The following is a 24,628-nucleotide window of genomic DNA, read 5'->3' as shown; positions in this document are numbered from 1 at the left end:
TTCCTGCCCCAAGACTCTGAATTAATTGCTTTGGGTGAGCCTGATGCATTACATTTTAAAGAATATATAATATATGTTTATTATACAGCCACTTTAGCAGACAGTTTAATGGTTTCTTACAAAATGAACATAATCTTATAATAACATCTAGCAAACACTCTCTCTGGTATTTACCCAAAGGTATTGAAAACTCAATGTCCACACAAAAACCTGCATATAGATGTTTTCATCATAATTGCCCAAACTTGGAAGCAACCATGGTATTCTTCAGTAGGTGAATGGATAAACTGTGGTACAACCAGACAATGGAATATTATTCAGCTAAAAAGCAATGAGCTATTAAGCCCTAAAAGAACATGGAGGAAACTTAAATGCATATTACTAAGTGAAAGAAAAGAACCGAAAAGGTTCCAACTATATCACATTCTGGAAAAGACAAAAATACTATGGAGACAGTAAAAAGATCAGTGGTTGGGGGAGTGGGGGAAGTATGAATAGGCCCAGGATTTTTAGGGCAGTGAAAATACTATATGATACTGTAATGGTGGATACTTATTGTACATTTGTCCAAACTCATAGAATATACAACACTAAGAATGGACTTTGGGTGATAATGATATGTCAGTGTGGATTCATTAGTTGTAACTAATGTACCCCTCTGGTGGGGGGGTGTTAATTATGGGGGAGACTTTGCACGTGTGGGGGGAGATGGGAAATCTCGGTACCTTCCTCTTAACTTTACTATAGACCTAAAACTGCTCTTAAAAAATAGTCTTAAGAAAAGAGGTCGACAGCACTCCCAACCAGCCCCGCTATGGCTGGGCAGTTGAGTTGTGTCTTTCTCCATTTTTACCCACAAGATAGTGAGGAACAGCCCAGTGCTAATTTATCCCTGCCCTGAGCCAGGTCCCCAAGTGGGACTAGAGGAAGGAGTCACATTCAGGACCCTCCATATATAGAGGTCTGACTCACCTGGTAACTGCTTCATCTGCTCGAACCAGAGCCGCAGCTCATTCCACCACTCCACCGACCCCAGAGCCCCCCTCCCCTGCATAGAGCAGCCACCTGCTCACCTCCTTCCTGTTCACATTGTCCACAGCCTGTGGAGAGAAGGGGGAGAAAGTGCTTGGTAACCACCCTGGATGTGGCCCTGACCTTAGCCCTGGCCTCTAGTCTCATCTTCTGGGCCAACAGAAGGCCACCTGCAAACCAGGTCAGCCTGGTTAGCTGAGAATAATTAGCACCAGGATAAAGGCCCTTAAAAGTGAATCCACTTTTTAAAAACATGGGACAAAATTTCAGAGTAAACTGTAGATTTAAAAAATTTGATTGAGGGTGTACTTTAAAATATGAAATTGAAATGTACAAGGTTTCTCATATTTAATATTTACACGCTGATGACTTGAACAAAGCTGCAAACATATTTCTTTCAAAATGGTATGACAGCATAATCGGCATCCTTCACCTCATGTTGAATTACACAGCACGAAGAATTCTTTTTGCTAACTGTGAGGGCTTTAATCCATTTCTAAAGAAACGTTTGCATCTTAATCCTTGTTGGTTTTTCTTTTTTACAGTTAACTGGCTTCAGCCTGCCAGATCCTAAGTTGCCAGTGGCTTTGAGTACGTGACGTCCTGGATCCTCCTCAAGACATTATACATCTCTCTGCAGTCCATTTATACTGGACGGAATTTGCCTTGACTTATCTGCAAAAATCAGCAAAAGGCATATCTTTTGTGTATAATGACTCAATGGTTAGGATTAGATACTGATGTTAGTGAGGAGAAATTTTTGAAGGGGAACCTGATTTTTTTTTAAGTGGTCAGTTCATAGTCACTATTTTCACATAATGATGACTTTTGCTTCCCTGCCTAAATATTCAATATGGATGTTGGGATTTCACAGGCACTATGTGGGCCCAGGGACTGCCTGTGTTACATCATTCTTACAGATCTTTACCAAAGGCTCTAAGACCTTGGGGAGCCTATGGACCCCTGCAGGTTTGCCCATCTACTCCAACTTGTCATTTTACAGCTGGGGAAACTGAACCTGAAGAGAGGGTAGAACTTGTCCAAGGACACACATAAAAAGTTATCTTTCAAAGGAGCTGTTTATTTAAGAACAACGCTTTAGAGTCGGAAAGACGTAGTTCTAATCTCAGCAATCTCTCTGACAAGCTACAACCTTGTGGAAGCTCAGTTTTATCTGCAAGGTAGGACTAATAACAGTAGAGCCTGCATGGTGGGAGTAGAGATGAGAATGTACGCGAAACGCTTACCACAGTTCCCGCCCATGGTAAGGGCTCAGTGAAGAGTGGCTGCTATCAAGATGGACCCGGGATCCAGCTCTCCAGCCAGAATCCACCATGAGTTGAGATCTTCTGTGACCAATGATCTTAATGGGGTGGCAACCATGGAAATAGCTCTGTGGTGGGAGACCACACATGACATTATTCAAGTTTTGCAACTAACTGTGTGACCTAGGACCATTCACTTGTTCAACAAATATGTACCTGCTACCTACTGGCAGGTGCAGTAGTAAAGATTTAAGGGTGGAAGGAGACACAGCCCCTCCCCTCAGTTCTGTACACAGAGATCTGCACTGATGAGAGAGAGAGAGAGAGAGAGAAGGGGCGTCTTAACAGCAGCATGTGAAGACAGGAAGAGATTACTTCCTGGAGGAGGGAGAGAATAAGCTGAGACCCAAAAGATGGGCACTAAATAGCCTAAAACTAAACTACCCATATAGTAGTCACTAGCTACATGTAGCCACTGAGCACGTGAAAAATGGCTGGTCTGAATTGATATGTGCTGTAAATACCAGATTGCAAAGAATTAGTAACAAAAAAGTGTAAAATATCTCAATTTTTATATTGAGTACATATTAAAGTGATAATATTTTGGATATGTTAAGTTGAATAAAATGTTATTAAAATTTTTAAATATATATTTTTTAGAAAATATAAGATAAATATAATAGAATAGACTATAATAAATACAACATAAATAAAATATATTTATTGTATTAATTAGCTATTTATTTGAGTTTGAAAATCAGTGCTCATGAAGGCCATTTATTTTGTTGTTTGATAATGCCAGACAAGAAAATTCATGAGAAAGAAATGATTGAGTAAGAAGGATGGAAAAATGAGAACTGATCATCCTCTTCATATGTTCCATCATTGCATGTATGAATTTTCACAAAAATCATAAATAGCTAAAGGTAGTCATTTGCCTCAAATTCCCAATCAGGTTTAAGAAATTTTTTGACTGAATTTTGTAATTCTAATTTGGAGACTGAATATGCAAATGGAAAATGACCAGGCCCTTATGACGATGGAACTCTGATTACAGTGACCTTCAGCATTTGCCTAAAATCCCTTGAACCAAGGAATCTGTAGTGGGAAGACTAGAGCAAGAAAGGGAGGAGCCAGGTAGGAGATGGTGACCTTAGGAAGGCTGTGTTTCTGAGAATTTAACTAACAATTTTGAAGTTGAGAAGAGGAAATGCTTTTCTGTGAACAGTATAGAGTGCTCAACTTGATTCCAAATGCTCATTCGTGACATCACTCAAATAATGTGTGCATGTAACATCCACAGTATACTCAAGAAGCAAAGCCCGAGTCTTCACAACAATAGACCTGCTTTATTGATTTTGCTTTAGTCTTAAAAGAAAGGGATTTAAGGTAATTTAATTCTAAAAACATTACTGAGTACCTGTTATTTGCAATTCGCTGCACTTGGTAATGAACATGAGAGAGAGGCAGAAGCTCTTTTCTCAGCCAGTTCTTCAAAGGAAAGAGCATTTCTGTTATAATCAGGTGACAAGATGCCCTGCTAATTGTTCATGCCAATTCACGATCATTTGTAGTTACAATACAGTGTCATAAAAGGAGTCACAAAACCTTGTGACTTAGTTCACTTTTTCTCTGTAGTTTTATGATATATACTGTAAATGCAAATTAAGTTCAAATGAGTAAGTTCGTCTTCTAAAGATCAGGCATAAACAAATACTTCCCATAACTGATATTTGGAATACTTCCACAGTTAATGGATTCTATGAATTCAATAATTAATTATAGTCTCATTATCTAGAAGAATCTGTATCAAAAAAGAAGCTTGTAGATATTTAGGGGGTGGGGGATTAGAGTATATTAACACATTTCCTATATCATTCAAGTACTTTTAATGTAAATTTAAGCATTATCAGATGAACTGAAGCATTGAAAAGAGGAATTTGGGAGCACAAGGGAAGAAGAATAATCTCCTTGGTTCTCAAACTTGGATGTCCTTTGGGATCATTTGAAAAGTTTTTTTTTTTCCCCCGGTACGCGGGCCTCTCACTGTTGTGGCCTCTCCCCTTGCAGAGCACAGGCTCTGGACGCGCAGGCTCAGCGGCCATGGCTCACGGGCCCAGCCGCTCCGTGGCATGTGGGATCTTCCCGGACCGGGGCACGAACCCGTGTCCTCTCCATCGGCAGGCGGACTCTCAACCACTGCGACACCAGGGAAGACCTGGAAAGTTTTTTTTTTAAGTACTGATGCCTGAGTTCAACCCTTCAGGATTCTGATTCAATTGGTCTGCAGTATGGCCCAGGCCAGGTGATGCTAACACGTAGCAGAGTTTGAGAACATCAATCTAGAATGTAGAATCTAGTTTATTTCATGCCTCCTCCAGACTATGAACCCTTTCCTGATTTCATAGGTTTGTCAAATAGTTTTGTGATGTTAACTTGGTTTCCCAAGTAGGTATTCCTTCTGGAAAGAGATAGTCCTCATTGTAAATGATTAATTGACTTTCAAGTCAAATTAGTCTTTGGTTAGTCGACCCGTGAGAGGTAGTGTCCTTCTTCTTTCGCAACCCTCAAGCTGATCCGCATTGGGTAAGCTTATCCTCATCAAGATTCCAGACTTACAGTGCTAGCAGGCTAACCCTTGAAGCAAAAGTAGATAACAATCACATCGAGACCATTACAGTTTTTCAACATACTTCCCCCAAATTATTACATGCTTGTTTCTTACATCTGCTTAATCATGCCCTTGGACCAGTGGTTCTCAATCCTGGCTGCACATTAAAATCACCTGGGATATTTTAGGACTCCTGACACCTGGGCCACACCACAGACCACAAGCGTGGAATTGGGTATTACAACCATCACATGCAATGAGGTAGGTAATTCTTACACTTCCATATCACAGGTAAGGAACTGAGATCCAGAGTAACTTTCCTGGGATCACACAGCTAATAATAAGTGGCAGAGCTGGAATTTGAACTCAAGCAGCTTGACTTGAGGTTCATTCTTTGCCAATAATCGAGACTTTTTTTTCACAAATATTCATCTGATGAAGCTTATCAGAAATTTCTACTATGGGCAGACTGGAGTTTGATGTTGCAAGTTTCATGTGTGCTTCTAGGCTGATTCTTCATATTTTACTCAGGGTATTTGCTCTATTTCTACTGCGCTGAAGAAGCCATTAATAAGAGATGCTACAGCTGCTTTCTTAATAACAGCCCACGGTTTCAAAATTTCTTTGATTTGTGCATATGTTAGGTACCTTAAGTCCAACAAAGTTGCATGTAAAAAACAAGAAAAGAGTCTCCATGCCCCTTCCCAAATCTTTGTCAGTGTCATGTGTGAAAATCCTTTTAATTTCCTTTATTAGTTTAGTGTGTCCTTAATTTAGTATTAAAAATCCAGATTTCTTCCAGCTATTGGACATTGTCCCATTTCAAACTTTTAAAAGCAAATTACTCAGAGTTTTACAGCAGTAACTATGTGAATAGGACAAATACATCTCAGCCTTTGGCAAGCAGCCTTGAGAATTGCAATAGTTTCATATTGTGGATTTCAATCAATGTAACAAACTTATGGGACACCATCTATGTATAGTGAATCAATTTTAGATTTTAAGAGTTCCTTGTTTCACATTTTGTGGCAAACAAATCCCTCTAGACTCTTGTTAAAAAATGCAAAAATGTGATTTAGGAGGTGGGAGGTGAGATGCTGGACATCGTATTTCTAACAAGATCCCAAGTGATGTAGGCTGCTGGCCTGTGAACTACATTTTGAGTAGCAAGGATACTGTGCTGGTAAACTGGCTGTTCAAAGGAGGAAAACAAGCCTTGATTTGTAGCATTTGCTAATTTCCATGCTATAAATCCTCCCACAATGGCCAAGTTCAAGCTACCAACATGATGTCACTGAAAACCGAGCTGGGAAGAGACTGTGCGGCATAACGCACACAATGGGCTCTCCCAAGCAGACATAACCTGGCTTCAGCACACCATTGGATCTACGCGATTTTAAGCACACCCTATTTCAAGATTCAAAATAGCAAATGATGCTGTTCCACTCTGCAAAGAATTTTAATAAGGCTAGAGAAACAAAGAACGTTATAGGGAAAATGATCAGAGAGTAGTTAAAAAGGGTTGAGAATCAATTCAAAGTAATGTAGTTCCAAGATTATATAGACTGAATATACGTCTATTCAGGGTATGTTTAAAAAGTTAAAATCCTCTTGGGGCCAATAATCGAAACTTTGAGGGAGATTTGAACCAGGTTTTGATGGTGGCAGTTTCCGATGAATGGGAAAGAAGAACATTCACAGAAAAGGAAGTAGGGTAAGAACCAGCAAAATGTCTGAATCAAACGAGATGGAGGAAAACCTTGGCATTACTAAAGAGTTGGGAGCAGGGTGGTGGTTGTTCCAGGAGCAGAACAAAGGCATTCTGCTTTCACAGATGTTTTATTCTTTGGCATGATTGGGGAATAAAATATTCAGATTAATTAAACATTCAAGTTAACAGAGTTGACATAGGTACCAGAAAGAGATACCAATATTTAAAGTAATAAAATACACTGAAGTATGCAGAGCCTAATTTCTTTGTTCTTTGGTGGAGAAAAGACTTCTAGAGCTGTCATTTCTCAGAGCCATCGCTTTGAGCACCTTTGGTACCTATTCTGGTAGAGTCAGGGATGGAGCCTGGAAGTTCCGTTCCCAGGGTGCTGTGAGAAGAGTGTGCTCTCAAGCCTTTTCCCAAGGCTGTGGTGTGAGAGCATCCTAGGCAACCCTATCCCATGAAGAGAATTGCTAGTTGGGAGAAACACTCTCCCTTAAAGTGTATTGAGTCTTTAGGAGTTCAACCTCAGTTTCTTCATCTGTAAAATGGGTCTAATAATACCTATCTTATATGGCCTTCGTAAGGATTAAGTGGAACCTGGTCAAGACATGTTAGTGCTCAGTAAATACAGGTTTCTACATTCCCAGTTCAACTTTGAGAGAACCTATGTCCAACTGTGATCTATGTTGGAATGTCTAGGGACCTTCTTAGAGGGCTGAGTCCTTCTTAGAGGGCTATCCCTACACCTTCTGACTCCTGCTTTATCAGCCAACCAAATGTGAAAATGCCTTTTTACTTTTCTGAGAGCTTAACAGAGATTTATTTTGAAAATAATTATCCTTTTCTTTTCTGTGTCTTGGAATAAATGTGCTATTTCATTTTCTTAATTTGTGCTATGTTAAGAACCAGAAGAGGGAACTTAAGGTCAGTCAGCCTCTCAGGTTGAGAAACTCTTAAGCTATAAGCTCCAGAATCTTCTCTTTGTCTGTGATTCCAAACGGGCTTGTGGGGAAAAGTGATATAACCATGAGATCACTGTGTTCTTTTAGATGATTTCCTGTTTCCTGTGTATTTAAATACACAGGGAATAATCCCACTATTAAAATGAGACCCTGTATGTGTGTATGGGCAGAAGTTCAATGAAAAAGAAAGAAAAATATGCTTGCTGAATACCAGATGTAGACTGCATAAATCCTGTCAGAACAAGTGGGGAATAGCTTTATGGCTGACTTGCAAGAAACCTAAGGGAACTGGGAAGTCAGATAGGCATATGTCAAACAGACTTATTTAAATCATCCGCTTCCTCAGCAAAATAAAAGTTTGAAAGGGTTCTGTTTTCTTTTGTGGTTTGAAATTACAGTTGTACGCCTCAGAGGTCCCCCTTGATGGAGGGCTTTCAAGCAAAGAAGTTACACTACCAAGTTCAGGCTCTTGGCAACACTGGGATCACCCAGGGCCTCTGACCGAAGTCTCCAACCTTGCCCTGTTTGTACTTTCTGCTCTTTGTCATCTTAGGAACAAATTGCAGTGCAGCTGACCACTGCTTCAGGGCCCTCCAGCTTGTCATATAGCTAAAAGACCTTTGCATCTGGAAGAGAATGGTGCCCACTGGCTTACTTTGCAGACGAGGCTTCAGCTGGTGTACTGTCGATCAAGTCCTTAGCCCTACACACTTGCAAACTAGGCAACTCTGTTGCCTAGCCTCTTCCTGTCCACAGTTCATATACTGATGACCCTATAGACCATCAGTTTGTGTTAAGACAGACAAATCTGATTTAAAAACTAGCAACCTATGTATGCTTGGTGACAAGATTCATCCTACTCTGTAGTGAGAGAGAAAACTGGACACCAGTCATTTTCAGGTATGACCTCCTGACAGGTAAGTCCTTCAGGAGGCTACCTTATAGTTTGGTAAGTTATTGGTGTGAATAGATGCAAAGCAAAGGTACCTAGGTATTAACCATTTCCTTTAAGCTAAGGTAGCTCCCTAAATTCTTTTTCTCAGGATATTTCTGTTTTGAAATACCCTGTTAAATATATTATTTCTGTCATGGCTATACTCAGTAGAATACAAAATTATGGTGCTGTGAAAAGACCATGGGCTTTGTAGTCAAACAGACCTACTCTACTATTTAGTATTATTGTTACCATTACCTTTCTAACTCCACTGTTTACTAATGTGTGAACATAACATGTGATTGTACCTCTCTGAGCCTCAGTTTCCTTTTTGCTGAGATTATATATGTAAAAAGCATTTCTCTAAAACCTAGTACAGTATCTCAGTGTCTGCTACTTTGGGAAACAGATTCTTACTCTTCACCATCCATCCATGCATCCTTTTACTAAATGCCTACTGAACACTTCAAGTGCCAGCCACTGTTTCTGTCAGAAGCATTGTTACCGAACCAGGTTTGTTTTGCCCAGCAAACCAAAATGCTAAGATGCCGAGGTTTGCAGCAAAGAGAGGGTTTATTTGCAAGGCAGCCAAGTGAGGACAGGGGAGAACAAGTCTCATATCTGCCCCCAGAGGCAAGTGGCTCAGGGTTTATATGAGATAAAAAATAAAGAAGCAGGGCAGTCTGAGGGGGTAGAAGCATAGTGGTGTGGGGGGCACGGGGAGCGTCTGGGGCGTGGTCATGGTAAAGGACGTGTGGGGCGTGAGCATGGTGCAGGGCTGGGGGCGTGGGGGGCGTGGGGGTCGTGGTCATGGTGCAGGGCATGTGGGGCGTGGGCACGGTGTGGGGCGTGGGCACGGTGCGGGGCGTGGGGCGTGTGGGGTGTGGGGGTCGTGGTCACGGTGCAGGGCGTGTGGGGCGTGTGAGGCGTGGTCACGGTGCAGGGCGTGGGGTGCGTGTGGGGCGTGTGGGTCGTGGTCACGGTGCAGGGCGTGTGGGGCGTGTGGGGTGTGTGGGGCGTGGGCACGGTGCAGGGCGTGGGGGCGTGTGGGGCGTGGGCACGGTGCGGGGCGTGTGGGACGTGTGGGGCGTGTGGGGCGTGGTCGCGGTGTTGGGCGTGGGCACGGTGCAGAGCGTGGGGCGTGTGGGGCGTGGGTATGGTGCAGGGTGTGGGGGCGGGTGGGGCGTGGGCATGGTGCAAGGCGTGTGGGGCGTGGTCACGGTGCAGGGCGTGTGGGGCGTGGTTATGGTGCAGGGCGTGGGGCGTGTGGGGCGTGGGTATGGTGCAGGGCGTGTGGCGTGTGGGGCGTGGTCACGTTGCAGGGCGTGGGGGCGTGTGGGGCGTGGTCACGGTGCAGGGTGCGGGAGCGGCGATCGGAGAAAGGTGTGAGAGCGTCCTGCACAGTTGTAACAAAAACAAAGGCCTCTGCAAAGACTGCCGGCGGTCAGCACCGTCTGAGGGTGGAGTTTTCAGTCCTCTGACGTCAGAAGTCACTGAGCCGAAGCTCAAGCTCACGTGTGCCCAGGTGGAGGAGGGTCGGTGGTCCTTGACAGTTTTAACCAGCTCAGCTGAAACTAGACACGGCTGACTCCCAAGTTCCTGGAAGACAACTCGGGCAAACGTCTTACTGTTTAGGCTTCGCGGCAGTTGAAGGACATGCAAGTTTTGTAGAGCTCCTTGATTACCGAAGGCGGGTGAAATGGATTTGACTAAGACTTACCCTCCATTTCAGAGCTATGAACAAAAGTACGATGTGAGCTTTGACCTTAGGAAGCCGTCTGTGTGTCTAACGTGGAGGCAGGTATGTATTTGAAGGTACGCACCAGGCACAAAGCCCATAATGTTCGGCCCTTTCAGGCCAGTGTGAAGTGTCAGGAAAGCCTTAACTGAGGACACGACTTGGAAGCTGAGCCTTGAGGAATAAGCGAGAGTTCCCCAGCTAAACGAAGTGGGGGGTGGGAGGGGTGGCGATGATGGCAGGGGTGAACATTTCAGAAAGTCCTGAGCGTGCAAAGGCCGAGAGACAGAAGAACATGGCGCTCCTCGAGCATTGCAAACCGTTCTGTGTGTAAGAGCATAGGGCCTGGTGGGAAAGCGAGGGCGTGAATGTCAAGATGATGAGTCAGAAGCTGTCAGAGGCCTGAGGAGACACGCAGAGGCTAAGACTTTTTGGCTCGTGAGCAATGGTGAGCTCTGGAAACTTTGTGAACAGATGCATGCAGATCACTCTCCTGATAGGACCTTATTACCGCAGAAGTGCTTATTAACTAGCTAGGCAGAGTTATTTTTTATTCCTCTTGGTGATATTTGGAAATATGCCTAATGTGAAAAAATCATTGAAATAATCAACCAACATGTAGACACACTTTGGCTTCTCCCTAACACTTTTTCCTGGGAGTGGGAGTAATAGCTTACATAATTCCGTGCCCTTGTTTTGCTGTTCAACCGTTTTGTTAAAAGAGAATGTGTACTCTTCATATTCACTTTTATTCTCCTTCCCCTCTTCTTCCTCTTTTTCAAAAATACCTTTTTTTTCAAACAAAACTGAAGCACTGGTGCATTTTTTCCTGTTGCCTCAATAGGGGAAAATGACTAAGTTTTGATCCTTCCAGCCTGTGTGTGGAGGGATCACTAGATTCAGTTTCAGTTTGGGGGGGATTGATGTAATGGGAGTGATGTCGAGTACAAAACATGCTGGGAACTCAGTCACAGGACTGTTGTAGATGGGGAGGGGGGTGGGGAGAAACCCAGATTTGAGGGTTCAAGAGCTGGGGTCCCTGGATTACCCTTAGAGTCTGGGCCTCTGATACTTTGCAGCTCAAAGCAGGATGTCCCAAGAGCATAATAAGCATGGACATTAGAACCAGCCTGTTAGGAGGGAGAAATATCCAGGAGAGGGATGCCAGATATATAAATGTAGGCATGATCTTCTTGGTTTATTAAATCAGTTCCCAACCATGCAGGTAAGGGTTTGAAGCAAGATTGGTGGTCTTGGTAGTGAAGCGTCAATAGTATATGTTAGACCCAGAAACTAGGTGAGAGCCCTGTAAGCATGGTGGCAGTTTGGTAGCTACATGGGTACAGCCTCATCTCTGGCATTCTAGATATGGGCTCTATTGGCAGAACAGTGTGATTTCAAACTCCACTGCATGGTAGGAACGAGGGTGCTGGTTTCCTTCCCCTGTCAGGTAAAGTAGCAGCTGGGCTAAAGGACAAACTATGATGTGTGAGTCTCAGCAGAAATAATGCCTAGACAGTGTTGTTTTTCTGGTAGTAAGCAAACTGAAAAAATAGAAGTGTGCATGCAAAGGGAATGAATGTACAGTTCCATGCTTTCCTGTGTGTTTAGGAATTGCCCTTAGTAGTGTGAAATGCATTTCTTTCAGTTTTGAACTTCCAAAAGGCTTCTACTATAACCTTTTAAAAGTGCAGTTCCACTGAGAGACAAAGAAATTTTCGGAGTTACTATAACCAAATCATGGGGAGAGGGAGAGAGGGAGAGTGAGGAGAAGAGGGGAGGGGGAGGGGGAGAATATAAAGGCATTATAAGGCAAAGTATTGACTGCTACATACTCTATTGACTGTGAATCCCAGAATGTGTACAGGGAAATTTAATGGAACAAAATTTACATATTTGTAACAAAATGCAGTTTAGAAAAAATAGCTAAATAGGCTAGCATCTGTTTTCTTTGTTGATGTTGTAATATTATATAAGCCCTGAATTTTCCCACATTTCTAGCTCTTATCTAAGAGTGCATACCACCTGGGTTGGGAGGAGGAAGATGAAATGAAATTAGAGAAGTAAATGATTGGAAGTATCCTGAAAGAAACCACCTAGATTTGTTCAAGTCAGCAGGTTCCAAGACAAGTTATTATGTCGTAATTTGAGGATCGTGTAAGGAATGTTCTGACATGTTTTTTCCCTCTTCTGCCAGAACCTATAGTGATTATGTCACCTCTCTTGACCTCTTCTTTTTCTCCCACTTGTTGCTCTAGAGGCTACCTGAGTTCATTGTCCCTGGAGATGGACCAAACAGAAGGGCAAGCAGTGTGGTGAGTTTAAAGACACATCTATTCTCTGGGAAGTGGAAGGGAGGGCAGAAGATATGTATATTAGCTATCCATTGCAGCATAACAATCATGCCACCATTCAGCAGCTTCAACCAACAAGCATTTATTATCTCACACAGTCCCTGAGAATCAGGAATCCAAGAATGGCTTAGTTGGCTGGCTCTGACTCAGGGTTCCTTACGGAATTGAAGTTAAGTTGTCTACTGAGGCCACAGTCATTTGAAGCTGGGACTGACGAATCCACTTCTAAAGTGGCATACTTATACAGCTATTGGCTGGAGGCCTCAGTTCCTCACCCGTGAAACTCTCCTCAAGCCATGGAACTGGCTTCCCCAGAGCAAGTGACTTATGAGAGAGAGACTAAGACAGAAGCTGCACTGTTTGTTATGACCTCGCTTTGGAAGTGATGCAGCATCACTTCCACCATATTCTGAAAGTCACCAGCAAGTCACTAGGTCCATCCCCACTCAGAGTGAGGGGAATTAAGCTCCCCCTCTTGAAAGGATATCAAAGACTTTATGGGCAAGTTTTAAAACTAGTATGTACTAGTTAGTATAAAATGGATAAACAACAAGGTACTACTATATAGCACAGGGAACTATATTCAATATCCTGTGATAATGGAAAAGAATATGGAAAAGAGTATATATGTGTATAACTGAATCACTTTGCTGTATAGCAGAAATTAGCACAACATTGTAAATCAACTATACTTCACTAAAATAAATTGAAAAAAATAAAACTAGTACAATATGTATAGTCCAACTTCACAAGGTATAGACCTGGGGCTGGGACAAACCTATACATAATGTCTCATTCTGCGAACAGCAGCCTCATCTGTAAGAAAAGACTAGACTTCATGGGTCATCACAGCCAAATAGGAAAATAGCTTGTTGAAGAAAACTTATCAAAGATGTTACTTCACGTGTCCATTTATTCTAGCCTCCAGGATTATAGTTAAAAATTATATGTCTTACATGATTCAGGTATCTCTGTTCAATAACAAGTGAACAGATTTTATCCAGTTTTTGGAATAGGTAATACACACATGGTGCAAAATATGAAAGATACAAAAGTATGTGGTTGAAAAGTAAGATTCACTCTTTTTCCTGGAAGCCAGTTTGCTCCCACTATGAAAGTATGAGTACCTGTTTCTCCAAACCCTTTGCAATACAATAGATTATCCACTCTGATATTTGCCAGTTTTGTATGTACAAAATGGTCTGCAGGTGTACTATTTCTCTTATTGTAAATGAGGTTGGGCCTCTTTATACGTGCTTAAAATCATCTGCATTTACTTTACTATCGACTACTTATTCTTAATTTTTGCCCACTTTTATATTGGGCTTGTCTTTTTTTCTCTTTATTAATTATTGGAAGTTCTTTAGAGATTAAAGAAATTAGCTCTTTCCTGGAATGTGTTTTTTGCTAATCATGTGTTTTTTGACTTTTTAATGTTTTCTCTCTTTGTTTTTGGCCATGTAGTAGTTTAAAAAATGTTTTTTTTTTTAATATGGTCACATTCATCAGTTTTTTTTCACTTACAGCTTCTGGGTTTGTGTCATTCTTAGATAGTCTTCCCACTTTAAGGTTATTAAGAATTCTGTGGTTTCCTTGAGTACTATTATGGCTTAATTTTTTGCATTTTAATTTTGGTTGAATTGGTTCTTTTAATGCTTTACACTCTACTAACATGTAAATGCTGTGTGAAACACTAAATTTGTGTCCATTTCATTTCTGGTTCAGATAGTTCTATTTTATTCTCAGTTTTCTTATTTGTAAAATAGGGATAGCAAGAATTACTGAGTACCATCTATGGCTTTTGGTGGGAAGAGGCCACCATCTGGAGTGAAAACTAAACCAGAATTTTCTTCCTCATTACTTAGAAGCCTTTATTCCATGATTATGTTTTCTGTCCCCGTGGGAGAATTAAGACTAACATGGATTACAAGATAGTTTGCCTTAGTAAGACAAACCCAAATTCAAATTAACCGTTTCATATGTGCTTACACTGGGGCCCCTGCTTTCATTTATAATGTTTACTTGAATTATTTTCAATAATGCACATCCACAGCTATCACTGTGGAAATAATTTTGGCGATCTATAAAACAGAATTGGAAAGTGTCTTATATTATGAATGTTAGAGACAAAATGTTAGTTTTGAGTTGGTTATTTGGAAATCAAAATGATATTTCACTGAAACAATATTTTAAATCTTGGTTAGGTTCTTGGGACTTATCACAAGTTACAGATTTATGTTTTATATGATTCTGGATAGGAGGAACTTTGCTATCGATTACACATAATGATATTTTATAATAGTGTTTCTCTGGCAATGTACCTCTGAGGGTGACCTCAGGAAACTCAAAATACATCTTCCCCAGCCCTAGCAGCAGAAGTGAGGCTCCTTGGTGGAGGTGAGAGCTATTGGGAAATAATTATAGATTCCAGAAAGGACATTCTGGTCGGGAGAATACATCTTTATATTTGTATTAGAAAAAGTAATTTTGTAATATTTGACAGTTGTCCTGAATGGGATACCCAGAGAAATTATGTCTTCAGTGTAGAATTTCAGAGGTGTACCATTTTTTTTCTCTCAGCACATGGCCATAAGGAGCCTTCTTGAGTACAGCCTGCGAGGCTGGGATCTGGAACTTGGTCAGCCGTTTAAGGCAAGGAGGTAGAGGGAAGGTGGTGGAGAGGGTGGACCTAGCTTTGGAATTTGGAAACTGGACGTTGCTTAGCAGAATACAGTGTGGTAAAGGGTACAGAGAAGTAATACGTGTTGAGAGTGAAATATGAAGTGAAAGGGTCACCTTTCTAAAAAACTGAATTGCACAGAAAGGGGGCTAAGAAATTTACATAGGCAAGCTATTAGTGTTAGGGATGTTTGCAAGCGTGAAGCAGGGTCTCAGCCACCAAGGTAGATTTCAAGGGAAGGAAGGTCCTAGGAAAGATAAGGCAGGAGGCGGATCTCCAAGATAGGACTGTCATGCACAGAAATAAGATAGCAATGTATCTTATTGCTATCTAAGCTTATCCTGTTTTGCTAAACAGGAAAAATCTGTTTATCTGTACTAAAGCCTAAGACCAGCTAGAAGAGTGAAAGGATGTTGGGCCCTATGCTGCTGATTTGGAGGTAGTTAATCCCCAAAGTCTAAGGTTGGGACCTGTCCTGGGAACTGGGATGAAGCCGAAGTGGAAGGTAAGAACGAAGGAGGTCTAACTGTTGGGCAAGGAGGGAACAGAGGCCGGCGGTAAAAAACACAGTTTTCCACCACTGAGAAAGTGGCTGTTATTCCCAGAACTGTCTATACAGATGCCTTTTGTTTAGTATCAAATATATATTTATTATATAGTATCACTTCTAATACTACCAGATAGGATGGAGAGCCCTCACCGATCACTTGGGGAATGCTCCGGAAGGGCTACACTTTACTAGTAGGCTAAATTATTTCTGCAGTAAAGGTTCCTTTACAGCTGCCCAAACAAAACTTAAAAACAAGCCTCAAAATGATCTAAGTACATATATTGGAAAAGAGTAAATATCAACAAAAAATGATATAAATTTATTAGGGTCTAAGTTTATTAGAGTCTCTATCATAAGAAACTAGAAAAAGAAGAAAAATTAAACCTAAATTAAGTAGAAGGGAAAGAATTTAAAAAGGTAAAAGCAGAAATCAAACTACAAATAACAAATACTGAGAAAACTCAAGCAACCCAAAGCCCGGTCTTTGACAACGTGTCTAACTAAGTTGAAGAAGGAAAAAGAAGGAAGACACAAATTATCAATATCAGGAATTAAAGAAGGAACATAACTATAGACCCTACAGACTTTAACTGGATAATAAGGGAATATTATTAAAAATTTTATGACAGTAAAGTTGGATCATTGTTGAAAGCATCCTGTAGTGGCAGTGGCCGACCAAGAAAAAACAAAATAACAACATCAAAGCATTTATTGAGTAATTTTATGTGGCAGGTCCTGGCTAGGCAAGGTAGAAACAAAGACCAACCAAATGAGGAAAGCAAAGGTTATTATATTCAAAGCCTGCTATACCAAGAGAGTTAGTCACTATCAACTGCACTTTGACAGACACTCTAAGACAAGCAGAAGAGTGGGAAAGCTTTATATTGGGGAAAAAAGAGGAAGTCTTCAGGTGTATCCTAATTGGAGGCTGTTGGCATGGGGAAGCTATAGGCTGACCAGCTAGAAGCAAAGCATTCTATGTGATTAATTAGGGTAGAAAGTTTGACTTACCCTGGTTTATCCTAAGTTGGAAGCGGGGACAGAAATTAAGGAAACTGTCAGTTATTAATCAAGTCCTGGACATCTGGGGCTGGTTGCTAGAGAAGTAATTGTTTAGCTTCCTGGATTGTACTAGAGATAGCTGTCTGATGTCCTACAAGTCCGATGTGTAGTAAGCTGGCTTTCTGGACTACTTATTGTGAATAAGGGGGTTGATTTTCTGGCCAGGTTGCAAGCCAAAGTTCTGTTTTCACATACGGTCTGGCCATCATCTGTTTGTATATTCAGTCCTTTAGTAATAAATGATATAGTGATACACTCTTCATTTTGATAGTATAATGAAAAGAGTGATTCAGTCCTCCTGGGAACATCTGAGAAGGTTTCACAGTGAAGGCAATATTTGAGATGAATCTTGAAGTCTAAGGCAAAGGGAATATGAAAAGAAATTGCTACCAGAGATACAACATTTGCAAAGAAACAAGCAGGCGAGTTTGTGTTGTGTTCAGGAAGCAGTGACCTTCTAGAGAAGCTTGAGCATAGGCTGGTGTGGGAGCAGAAGAGGAGCCAGGAAAGAAAGGTTGGAACCAAAATGTAATGGACTTTGAATGCTGTGCTAAGACATAACCTTATGGACTCCAGGGGAGGGAGGAATGGTTTCTAGCCCAAACTTATTAGATTTGTGTTTTAGGAAGATAATTTTTGTGACAGTAGAAAATATGCATTGGGTGTGTCAGGAAACTGGAAGCTTGCATGCAAGCTAGGACAGTATTTTCTAAATTTAAGGAAGTGGTGGTGAAGGCCTTGATCCGGGCCGGGACAGTAGGGATGCAGCAGAGGGCAGATAGAGATGACCAGGGCAGCATGTTGGACACAGAGCGAGGGCTCCATAAATGTTATGTTTCTGAATGAATAAATGGAATATCTAGGAAGTGGAATGAATTGGGCTTGATGGCTGATGGGATATTATAACTTAAGGATAGAAAAGACTCAAGAACTATTAAAGTTTTCAGCTTCATGACTGACTGTACAGCAACGCGTAGGCCGAAGCATGAAAAATAGGGAGTGTGGCACTTTATGGGTGAGGATGTCAGGTTCAACTCTGGGCATGTCTCTGGGGCTTATAAAGTTGGAGTGGTACCTAGCATTATGTAGGTTCCTTAAAAAACTAAAAATAGAACTACCGCATGAGCCAGCAATCCCATTGCTGGGCATACATCCTGAGAAAACCATAATTCAGAAAGATACATGCACCCCAACGTTCATAGCAGCACTATTTACAATAGCCAGGACATGGAAGCAACCTAAATGCCCATCGACAGACGAATGGATAAAGAAGATGTGGCATACATATACAATGGAATATTACTCAGCCATAAAAAGGAACAAAATTGAGTTATTTGCAATGAGGTGGATGGACCTAGAGTCAGAGTGAAGTAAGTCAGAAAGAGAAAAACAAATACCGTATGCTAATGCATATATATGGAATCTGAAAAAACGGTACTGATGAACCAAATGGCAGGGAAGGAGTAAAGACGCAGATGTAGAGAATGGACTTGAGGACACAGGGGTGGAAAGGGAAGCTGGGATGAAGTGAGAGAGTAGCATTGACATATATACATTACCAAATGTCAAATGGATGGCTAGTGGGAAGCTGCTGCATAGCACAGGGAGATCAGCTTGGTGCTTTGTGACCACCTAGAGGTCTGGGATAGGGAGGGTGGGAGGGAGGCTCAAGAGGGAGGGGATATGGGGATATATGTATACATACAGCTGATTCACTTTGTTGTACAGCAGAAACTAACACAACATTGTAAAGCAATTATACTCCAATAAAGATATAAAAAAAATAAATTTGTAGTGGTTTTGGCAATGTGGTGTGAAGGCAGGGTCTGGGGGTCACTGGTAGCACTTAAGGAGTTGTTGGAATCATGTGAAGGGATATGATTGGTCAGAAAGAACTTTTAAAGCCAGGAATGGAGTCCAGTCCTTGAATACACTGATTTTTAAACAGTAGATAGAAGAGAAGAGGAAGCAGCAGTGTTTGTCAACTAAAAACTGTTCCTGTTTTAAAACTGTTAAAAATTTACCCTTCTTTGGAATGTCCCCTTTAGATTTCTCAATTCCCAGTTTAGCCATTCATCTACTTGGAAGGTAGGGAGATGAACAGAGCACTTTTGAGAAAAACTGCAGAAATCAGGTTGTGTGGAATGTACAGAATTCTGTGGATCTGACTCTTTGAAACATGGACTACATGTAGGTGAATGACCTTGTGGCATGAGGGGACCTGAGTTGGAACCTAGACTCACCTAATTTCTGTGACCTTGACCATGCAACTTCTTTGAGGTACATATTGAGGTTAATTATTTCCACCTTAAAGAATTTTTGTGATTAGATGAGATAATTCTATATTATATATATATATCGTACCATATATATGTCTATGTGCATATATATATATATATATATGTATATATATGGCACTCAGTGGTCTCTAGCACACAGTTTGTGCTCAGTAAATAGAAGTTGTTATCATGAAAAGAGCCAGAAGAGTGACACACAATTTTACCAGATACAAATGGTTTATATTGCAAAGATAATCATGTGGACTTAATTTTTTCCCCTTAGTTCTTCTGCACTTAAGAAAAAAGTATTTTGCTTCAGTAAAATCAGTTTCGGTTTTTGTAGAGAAGAAGTTTTTAAAACTTTCAAAATGACATTTTATTATTTCTCTGCTTCAACATACATGCTTATCATTATTCAAAATTATTCTTAGAACTACCTCCTATTATGGCACCTCTAGGTAACAAGCATTTATAGGGTGCCTACCACATGTCAGTTACTGTGCTTGGCATGAGGATCCAAAGATAAATAAGGCTGCTTCTCTTGAGAAATTCATTCACTCGATAAAATATTTATTTAGCACCTATCAAAGGGCAGAGGCTTGTCTTAGTGGTGGAAACGTGGCAGAGAATAAAAGCACTGAGACTCTGAGCTTTGCCAGGCTATGTTTAAATGAAGGGAAAGGCCAGGAAATAATAAACAGATAAAGAAGGTAAATGTAGATGGTATTTAATGAAGAAAAGAATAAAGAAATAATAGGTAGAGATCTTATTTGTAAAGCAGAAATAGAGACACAGACATAGAGAACAAACTGATGGATTCCAAGGGGGAAAGGTGGAGGTGGGATGATTTAGGAGATTGGGATTGACATAGATACACTACTATGTATAAAGTAGATAACTAATGAGAAGCTACTGTATAGCACAGGGAACTCTACTCGGCGCTCTGTGGTGACCTGCATGGGAAGGAAATTCAAAAAAGAGGGGATAGGGCTTCCCTGGTGGCGCAGTGGTTGGGAGTCCGCCTGCCGATGCAGGGGACACGGGTTCGTGCCCTGGTCCGGGAAGATCCCACATGCCGCGGAGCGGCTGGGCCCGTGAGCCATGGCCGCTGAGCCTGCGCGTCCAGAGCCTGTGCTCCGCAACGGGAGAGGCCACAGCAGTGAGAGGCCCGCGTACCGAAAAAAAAAAAAAAAAAAAAAGAGGGGATATATGTTTACATATGGCTGATTCACTTTGCTGTACAGCAGAAACTGACACAGCAGTGTAAAGCAACTATACTTCAATAAAAAAAGAAAAGAGAAGAAAAAAAATAATAGGGAGTGACTGGACAAGACCAGCACGTGTGGCCAGGTGAGCCCTCTGGGCGTGGGGTGACGTGGAGGAGCATGACAGTAATGAGTCCGACAACTATTATGAACGCAACTATCGCATAGTTGGGGGCAAAGGAAATTATAGACATCATAAAAACAGCCCAGGGGGAGGAAAAGCTATCAATGCTTTAGAAATAAATTACTTTTGAAAAAAATTTTAGTCATTTTATAGGTTTTATATGTTCATGCCTTTCAGTTTACCCTCATTCTTGAACTAGGGGTAAAACTTAATATAGGGAAAAACATCAGCTTTCTTAGGTTCTCCCAAATATGCACTTTGGGTAAACATTCTGATTGTAGATTAACCTCAGGAATGTTGGATATAATTTTTGTTATAAGTGAGGTTTTTGTGTCAGTAAATCCCCAACCAAATCTTCATCTTCTAGACCTTTAAAGTCTAGGCTGAGTGTCTTTAAGATTCTTAATTATCCAACCAGCATGTAGAATCTAAGGTGATACTTAAAGTCATAGGAGTTTGGCACTGGAAAGGACCATCTTGTCTAAGTCATCCTTATTTTGCAGAAGGTGGAATGGAAAGAAATAACAGAAAACAAAATAACAGAAGTTAAAAAAAAACACACACACACAAAACAAAACAAACAAACAAAAAAACCAACAACAACCATAATTGGCAAAACAAGAACAAAAACCTTGGTTTCGTTATCACCAAATCCAGTGATTGGTATCTTTCCAGTTTTCTCATCCATTCAGTGAACTGGTGCTTCCTATGTTCCAGGCACTGTATTAGGCTCTGGGTGCCTAGATGAGTAAGGAGTTCTTTGCAGGAAATCACTCTCTCATGCCCTAGAACTTTGTAGATTGGCAAAAGATGTCTTAATTAAGCAAATTATAGTTAACAACCTCTCCAATACAATAGGCATTATAGAAAATGTCAAACTGACACATAAGAACAAGTCCTTGAACAGACTTGTTCTTTTTCCTTCTACATTAAGATTTTTAAAAATGGTAGTTTAAGGGAGAAGGCTTTCGTATTATAGATTTTGAGTTACAACGCAGACTCGGAGACTTACTAATTTCTGACCTATGCAGAGTTGCTGAGCTTCAGTTTCTAGAGACAAATTGTAAGTCACCAGCCCAATGCCAGGAACATATAGTAGACACTCAATGAATGCTTATCTTTTATTTTCCTTTGTAATTTTATGATTCTGACAAGAAGAAAATGTGCTTGTAGAAGTGTTTGCAAGATGGAGCAGTGGTATCTGATCTGTTAATGCAGGCAATGATTTTTACTGAATATAAGACTTAATCTGACATTTAATTTTTTGCCAATATTATTACTCAGTTATTTGGGTTAATACAGTTATAATTATGCTTCTGTGATTGAAAATTGATTGGATTTGATTGATTTTTCTGAATTACTAAACTTCTTTTAACCTTGCTATACCAAACACAGACCCATTTTGTTTGTATTTCATTACTATTATGCTTGTTTTATTCATTGCTAAGTCCCTGACACCCAGCAAGTGTTCCATAAATATTTAGGTGATGAATGAATGGTATTATCTATAGAGGTTATAAAATATATATGTATATATTTTAATTAAGATGTTTTGTTTCATTCTAAACTTTCTAAACCCATTTTAAATCTGTAGATAATAAGTGGCTTTTAGGTCAGGAAGGGAGTGGGAAGATATATTAAAACCACCTGCCATGCTCTGAAACGAACAAAAAAAATCACAGACCATTATTTTTACAAACGTTAAATGCAAGCCATTCTGCTCAAAAGAAAAGAGAAAAATTGTTAGGGGTTAGAAAAGAGGAAGTCTCAGAGTGGGGACTAAAGCTGTGTGCCTGACAGCAAGCCAGGACCAAATTAGGACAGAAGGGCCTGGGGTTTCAGTGTCTGCTCAGGAGGTGGAGCTGACTGTGTGCTGGCCACAGCGCGGGGCCGGGGGGGACCACCAGGGGAAAGCTGCGGGGGACCTTATAGGGAGTGGGGGCCTGAATTAGTTCCACTCGGTGAGAAGGAAGAGTCACCATGAAGGATTGGCTCCTGGCCCACATCCCTTACATGGGGTTCCAAATGACACAATTTGTGTAGAGCAGGATCCCCAAGGCTCTAATTTAAGCCCAAGTTTGGAGCCATGAAACCCAGAGGGCCAGACTGTGGCCCATCAAACTCATGCTAGTGGTTCCTCTCGGGAGAGGGAGGGGGAAAGGGCGGTGGTCAAAGAGGACTTCAACTTTATCTGCAGTATTTGTTGGGGAAAAAAACGAATATGAGAAGATGTTACCAATTTTCAATTATTGGTGAAAACATGGGTGTTTTTCTGTTATTCTATGTATTTTTCAGTCATTTTAATATGATAATTATTTTAAGAAGGAAATATTTTTTAAAGAAATAAGATAGCTTCCCAATCTTGTATAATAATTCTAGCAGCTTAGGTCTGTTTCCTATAGACTTCATTTGGTAGCATCATTAAAAAAAGAATAAATGCCAGTTAATAAATATAAATATATATTTCCTGTTTTTTGTAAGTATAATGAGTTACAGTCTGTTAAAAAGTACTCTCTTAGGATAAAAGTTTTAAAAAGTATGAAATCTAATCATTTTCTTTGCCTCGATCAATAGTGATAGCAAACTTGGAAGGTATTCAAACCCACAGGACTTCCTAAGCAATTCACATCATATGGCGTTTATAGTGAATGAGAATTGAAGCCAAAAGAAGCACTTAAATATTCTTGGACATTTACATGTGATTGTCAAGTAGACCTTATGTTGGCTGTGTGGTTTTGTGTCTGTGTGTGTGTTGCTTTAGATAAAAACTTTGAACTCTGTTCAAAAAGCAATCCAAGTTTTTTCTTACTCAGTGATAATTGCTCAAGTGTAAATCTGGAACATTTATTTGCTGTAGATCTTCCTGAGAATTTCTATTGGGTGCAAGACTCAATATGCTGTTAATCTGTTAATATTCTATACAAAGAGCAATGTGTTTCTAATAGCAAGCGGTCACTTATGCTAATACTTCGGGATTAAAAAAGCTCTTACATCTTCTTGAATGCTAATTCGGAATAAGAGCAGCTTTATTATTCTGCCTCATATATTGTGCTTTCAGATGTGTTTTCTCTCTTAAAATATTACCTTAAAAGAACATTCTCTGTGAGAAAATATTCTTAAAAGAGTATTCCCCTGTGAGAAATAATCTCCACTCAAAATGTCATTTTAAAAAATATGCTTTGAATCATCCTATTGCATCCCTGTTCATTTTTTGCTTTGGCTCACTGTATATTTGAAAGCAGCTAAATAGACCTTACTCAGATTTTCCAAAACAATTCTTTATTGGAAAAAGACCAGGAAGCAGAAACATAAATGTTTGGACCCAAAAATGTTCTTCCAAATTTTAAGAATTTGATAAAACTGGATGTTTAAAATAAACTTTTTTTCTTTTATACATTGAACTGGTTTTTCCATTGTAATTACTTGACATCTCATGTAAATGTATGTAGAGTCAAATTTTATAATTTTTATAAATTTGACTTGCTTGGATATTATATCCAGTCTTGGAACTTGTGATCTGGGATGACAGCCCAAGCTTGCTTCTAAGAGAGTGATTATCTATTCCTCTGTCACATACTACATTTAGGGTATGTGGATATGTTAATGTCTGCAGAGCATTTTGAGATATTCGGAGTAAAAGTTTATTAATTCCAGACTTGTGACCAAAGATGGAGATCTTATAAAATGGCCATTGGGAAAACCAGAAGATAGAATTAGAAGAAGCATTTTAACCAAGGAGTGATGAGGAAAGTTGTGAGAAGTAGAAACAGAGAAGGGAATATAAACAGAGAGCTGGATCTGACATGATCCCAGGAATAGCATGTCTAGGAGTTCTAACGATAGCTAATAATGTTTTTAAATTTGTGTTATCAGTCATAATTGTGTTTGAAAAATTATACAAAGCACTGATAATACTAGTATTAGTGATGGGCTTGGGGTACATGCCGTTCTCCTAGAAATTTTAAAGCGTGAGTATAGTTTTCATGAAATAAGTGTGAGACATGGAGGCTTCTCTTCAGGCCATCACAACTGATAAAGGTGATTATGTTAATAAACAG

The 24,628-nt window shown here is 40.4% G+C and overlaps 1 protein-coding gene across 2 annotated transcripts in view; it reads left to right on the top strand.

The window, feature by feature from the left end:
• The first annotated feature begins 9,877 nt into the window (after positions 1 to 9,877).
• Positions 9,878 to 24,628, top strand: part of PDE7B (phosphodiesterase 7B) — a 480,299-nt gene continuing 465,548 nt past the window's right edge. For both annotated transcript variants that reach the window (XM_049695597.1, XM_033406591.2), the window contains exons 1-2: positions 9,878 to 10,319; positions 12,515 to 12,571. The gene's annotated coding sequence lies outside the window, so the exon portion shown is untranslated. The remainder of the gene's footprint in view (positions 10,320 to 12,514; positions 12,572 to 24,628) is intronic.

Source organism: Orcinus orca, chromosome 12, assembly GCF_937001465.1.
Source record: "Orcinus orca chromosome 12, mOrcOrc1.1, whole genome shotgun sequence".
NCBI lineage: Eukaryota > Metazoa > Chordata > Mammalia > Artiodactyla > Delphinidae > Orcinus > Orcinus orca.
This window is presented reverse-complemented; position numbering and strand designations above follow the sequence as displayed.